Genomic DNA, 6,000 nt, shown 5'->3' on the forward strand with positions numbered 1-6,000 from the left:
TAAAATGCCCACACATCTCACCAAAGCCTATCTTTGGAAAGGAATTACCTTGCACTAGCATGTTGGAAAAAGTTGGATGGGGTAGGAACTCCCGCACGCCCACTCTGCCATTTGCACCACGTAAGCAAAAAAGTGTAATTTAGACATGTATACCACAATTATTTGTGCACATAAATATACTACTAGAATATATTTTGCAATTGAACAAAGTATTCCTTATGTCTAGACGGCAGCTGTACAGCGAAAGGGCGCACTGTGAACGATGGGTATCTCATAGCCTATTTTGTTCATGAAGGCACCCAAAACGCTCCTTTTACCTCAGTTCCCAACCATAATCTGCAAATACATTTACCAGTATTTCACATCTTTTAGTACATATTCCCACTTTTTGAAAAATAAAAACGTAAGTAAATTTTGGCGAATGAAAGTCAGAACCAACAGCGGCTGTCCACCAAACATTGAGTACCTTGACTGTAACTGTGTGGCCGGCAGTGATCTCTAAGTTTGGCAACTGGTAGTTCGACTGCCAAACACTAGATCAGGCCCTTAGGTTTTGTGTTACTTAAAGCTCTGATCAATGGATTAGAAGATATCTTTGTTTTTGGCATATCCACGCTCCACAATTTAGATCACATATCATTGTTTGAGTTTTATGTTGTGCTTTTGGGACATTCGATCTGTCACAAAAATATACATGGAAACTTTTATCAAGGAGTAGTTGTGTTCGTAATCTTTAACCTGAACTCTTCGTTCCTCTTCAGCCTTCCAATTGCAAATCCCAGAAAAGTGTGTGTGCCTTTTCAGTCACTGTTGCCAAACTGTGGAATTCTCTTCCTTTATATCTCTGATCGATGCCCGATGTACTTGTTTGTACAAAGCTTCTAAAAACTTGACAATTTCTCCAATAAAACCTTAACCTCTGGCTGCAGCGTTCTCTTCTTTAGCACTAGAAAACTGTATTTGGTATTGCTGTATTCCTAAATAACTGGAATAAATACATGTCTTAGAAGCTTTCTTATTCATCTCAATGTATTCTGTGGATATCGCCTTTTAACGATAATGTTATTATATTCATGCCGTAATTATTGGATTAGATATCCAGGTTTTCGTTTTAATCCATTTTGTCAGCATTCATCATTACCAATTGTACCTATGTTTCTTATTATGTGTTACATATATCTCAGTGTCCATAATAATTTCTGTTGTGACCATTGTTAGTGGATGACTAACAATGTGCTTTGGATCTCATTACAAATTTGCAAATGTTTTGGTTCATAAATGAATAAAATACTGTGGTCACCAGATTGTTAATACTAGTTCTATGCTAATGCGTTGTGACTATAACATACAGAAGCATTCCTTGAAAACAAATAGATTTTTTTAATGCTGATATTTTAGTTTTTTGGCTCATAAAATGCTAATGCTTTTATATATTTTTTTGTTCCGTAGGTGAAAGAAATCCAGAAAAAAAGCAATAGAGAAATATTGTGGACACTAGGAACTGCAATTTAACTTTTGAGACACTAGCCCCCTGAAAAGTACGAAACAGTTTTTGGAGACTTTATTCCACTAAAGAATCTCTATGTACTTGCTAGCCATGTGTGCTCCTTGCGCAAACAACCAAAATTGGTAGGAGACCCCAATGGATGCCTCATGAATTTGACATAGTACGTCACATCAAAGGAGTAAGGAGTATTTCATGAGTATGACTACAAATTAACATTCCAAGGAACTCTAATCCATCAAGGGACCCACAAAGGTGAAAGGCCACACAAATGTACAGCATGTAATAAATATTTCCAGGAAAACAACTTTTCAGTTCTAATACTATTGCTAAGAATACAAAAGGTAGAGAGGTTATTTTTCATCTATATGTATAAGTAAACTGCAACTAATTTGAAAGTACTAACCTGGACATACACAGGAGAAGCTAAACAGATTAGCCCAGTGTCTCTAGCATTTTATTACAAGGAATTCCTTATTTAAGCATATTGTGTGCATTATGGAGGAGGCGCACAATTGCTCTACATGTGGCAGCGCTTTCTATATAAATACCCATTAGGAAAACATCAAGGAGATCTCAGCATACTAAGACAAAATAAATCTACAATGTTTACCAAGCCATCTGTTAGAAAAAGCCATTCGATGGTGGGCCAACAAAATCGTACAGAAGAAAAAACATTTCACTGTCTCAAATGTAAAGGTTTTGCACAAATGGCTCTCTCATTTGACAAAAGTCAGGCCACACTGAACCAAGACCATATAAATGCAGTGAGTGTGACCAGACGTTCATTACAAAGGCACAGCTGAAAATAGATCAACAAACTCCTACTGGTGAGAAACCATGTGAATGTTCTGAATGTGATAAGGCTTTAAATCAAAAGGGTGAACTAGTACTACATCACAGAAATAACACTACTCAGAATCCATATACATTTTCTGAATGTGACATGGCTTTCAATGAAAAGAGTGATTTATTATCACATGAGAGAATTCAAGATGGGGGAAAAACCATATAGATGTTCAGAATGTAATAAGACTTTCAGTCAAAATGCATATCTGAGAAAACATCTGAACATCCACACAGGGGAGAAACCATATATATGTCCTGAATGTGACACGGCTTTCACGCTGAAGAGTAGTCTTTCAGTTCATCTGAAAATCCACACAGGGGAGAAACCATATAAATGTTCTGAATGTGACAAGGCTTTCAGTAGAAAAGGAAGTTTAAAGCTGCATCACATGTCTCACAGCTCTGAGACTCCTTACAAATGTTCTGAGTGTGGCAAGGGTTTCAAAACCAAACCTCAACTAATGCAACATTGTAAGGTTCACACTGCAGAAAAACCATATAAATGCACTGAATGTGACAAGACTTTCAAGCAAAAGGTTGATTTATCATCACATGAGAGAATTCACACTGGGGAAAAACTATATAGATGTTCAGAATGTAATAAGGATTTTCGTCAAAAAACAAATCTGATACGACATCAGAGAACACACACTGGAGAGAAACCACATACATGTTCTGAGTGTGTCAAGTGTTTCATCACGAAGGACAAGCTAATAATACATCAAAGAATTCACACCGGCGAGAAACCATATGAATGTTCTGAATGCCAAAAACATTTTAGCAGAAAAGATGACCTATCCACACACCAGAGAATTCACACTGGTGAGAAACCTTATAAATGTTCTCAATGTGAGAAGGCTTTCATTAGAAAGAAACACCTGATGATACATCAGCGGATTCACACTGGAGAGAAACCATATAAATGTTCGGTATGTTCTAAAGCTTTCAGTCAAAAAGGTCATCTGTTGACCCATCTGAGAAGCCATATGTTGTACCTTGGGTCGTCTCCTTGTTAGCTGCTCAGCCAGTATGAATGTGATGTCTGCGTGGAATGTTGAATGCTGGATGACAGAGTGAGTAGAATGTTAGTGTGCCTGGTATGTGTGGGGAATGACAGTTGAAGAGAGTGGGCTGAGCAGTAACCATCCTGCTCCTGGTGGGGTTTCCTCCTGTATATCCTATTACCATCTTACTTGAACAAAAGAGCTTCAAGAAACTACTTGACTATCCATCTTTTATTCACAACATTTTGGCGACGGGGATTTAATTTTTGTTTAAGCTACCTGGCACTACAAAACCCCACCAGTGACCCCAAAATCGGTCGCCCTAAGCTCTAAAATAAGTGCCAGAATAAGTTTACTTGTCCAAGGTGAAGTCATCTTTATGGTGTTATGAGCAGAGAAGTGTGCCACGTTTTGTTGCTTCTCGTATTTGAACTGGTACTGTGATGAGGAGTGAAGCTCCAAGCTGATGCTGAGAGCAACCCTCTGATATTACAAATGAAATATGAACTGCTGATCTCAAGTTGACAAGGAGCTGTGAGAGCGTTTAGAGTTTTGTGAATGAATACAGCTACTGGGAAGATTTATGAATAACTGTTATCACATTTAGTAGAGAGCGAAAAGCTGTTAAGGAAATGGCTACTGGCTTGAAACATCGTTTTTAAACTGTGTGTTCTCGAGGAAAAGGAAATCAGATGTTGTTTTAAAAATGGAAACTGTGCGTAAAAAACACTCAGGTCTGGATTGTGACATCGTTTTCAAACTGTTTGTGTGTTTTCGAGCAAATGAAAGCACATGTTTTATTTACATGAAACAAACTAATAAATTGCCGAGCAACTAAGTATGAAAGAAATGAGCATCTAACTGGAATGGAAACTTAGTTTAGTGAAGCTGCCTTTGTACTTCATTTCTCGCCTCTTTTCGAGCATACAAAACATTGTTTGTTTAAAGAGATTTGCGGTGACTGACAACGTTATTGCTATATTTAAATGACGATTTGGGCATAATTTCAGTCCTCTGTGGAAGATGTTTTAATTACTTTATTTCAATTGTGAGAAGCAACATGAAAAGTCGTTACCTTCAAAGTAGGCTCGAGCTATCTATTCCTCCACTCTTCTCGAGCCGATTGTGTCCCACGTTTCTGGTTGCAGCATTTGCTTCGTTCTTCACGTTATTCCTGTGATCCCAACTTTCAGCTGAAAGCACGTAAAAACGACGTTGTGGCCATTTTAGATAACATCACCATGACAAAGCCACGAAGATCTTTTTGGATTAGCAACTTTGGTCGGAGCTTCTTCTTGCATTCATTATTTTCTTTTGTTTTATCGTTTTTGGGAATATTTTGTGTTAAAGTATTCTGTGCGATACAAAGGACAAGCTGCCACACTGGTAAATATTGTATTTATTGAAAAGGAATAGTTATTTGGCTTCAGTGGTAAAAACAAGTGTTTTTATTGATTTCTTCCTTTGAACAACTCCATCTTTTGGCAAAGTAACAGTCATATAACAAATTGAAAAGGAATGAACCTGAACAGTTTTTTGATCTACTAAACAAGGTCATACTGCCATCTACTGGATTATATTGGTATTTATTTTCTAGTTCTTCATTGACTGTTCTAAGGTTTCCTGGAGCTTCTACTGTTTTAAAACACTGTACTGATTTGAAAGCTGTACTGCTTATGATAATTTTTACAACATTTTAAGTAAAGTTGATTTATTTTAATGATTTGCAACAATTTAAATGCTATTTTGATCATTTGGGTTAATCTATGCAACGTTTTCAGGAAGACTTATTTATTTATGAAGATATAAGCAGTTTACTTAGCGGATTGTATGTTTTACAATGATAGCGTTTTAATGCTAATGATTTATACTGCTGTTTAATTAAGTTTCTACGTTTGCGTCAAGTCATCCAGCTATTTCTTTAAGTATGTTCCATTGTAATGATATTAGCAGCAATTTTAGTAAGGCTGTTATGTTGATAATGACTTACAGTTATTTTTAGTAAGACTGTTACACTATGTTTATAGTTATTTATACAGCATCCATTAAGTCTGTAATTCGTGCAGCAATTTAGTGACTGCTATACAGCATTCCAGTAAGTCTGTAGTATTTATTAATATTTATAGTGTTTCTTACAGCATTTAAGTAAGACTGTAATGTTTTAATGTTATATACAGCAATTCAAGTAAGTCTCTGTTACTTTTAATGATTTGTACAACAATTTTAGTACAAATTTAGTGGTACAGAGTTAGCAAGATTAGCCCCTGATTGGGTGGATCTTGTAATTGCTGGTACTTTAAGTCTAGATGTTATTTCAGTGCGGGGTGTGCGCACACCCTTTTCACTGTTTTCACCCTACGTTATCTTTGTGCTTAGTATCAGCTTTGCCTTTTTATCTATCTGTACTCACTTGTGCTATGCCTACTCTGCACTTGATTATTATTTACACATTTTGGTATTATTGCATTTTACCATCTCTGTATTTTTATATCGTTCCCAAGGGAAGGGGATGAGTCTTCCTATATTTTCTCATTTTCCCTTTTGCACTCTTTCCTTGCTGCTTTTCTTTTACTGAGTCTTCCTTTCTCTTATCTTTGGTATTCTGGTCTTATTTTCAAAATATTTTGCAAGTTTTATCTTTTG

General features: G+C 36.4%; 1 pseudogene across 1 annotated transcript in view; it reads left to right on the forward strand.

The window, feature by feature from the left end:
* LOC147658873 (uncharacterized) overlaps positions 1–5,096 on the forward strand; it is a 52,423-nt pseudogene extending 47,327 nt beyond the window's left edge. Inside the window, exon 2 of the transcript XR_015307440.1 lies at positions 1,450–5,096. The product of XR_015307440.1 is annotated as an uncharacterized LOC147658873 (transcript). The remainder of the gene's footprint in view (positions 1–1,449) is intronic.
* The last annotated feature ends 904 nt before the right edge of the window (positions 5,097–6,000 follow it).

Source organism: Lissotriton vulgaris, unplaced genomic scaffold (assembly GCF_964263255.1).
Source record: "Lissotriton vulgaris unplaced genomic scaffold, aLisVul1.2 SCAFFOLD_520, whole genome shotgun sequence".
Lineage (NCBI taxonomy): Eukaryota > Metazoa > Chordata > Amphibia > Caudata > Salamandridae > Lissotriton > Lissotriton vulgaris.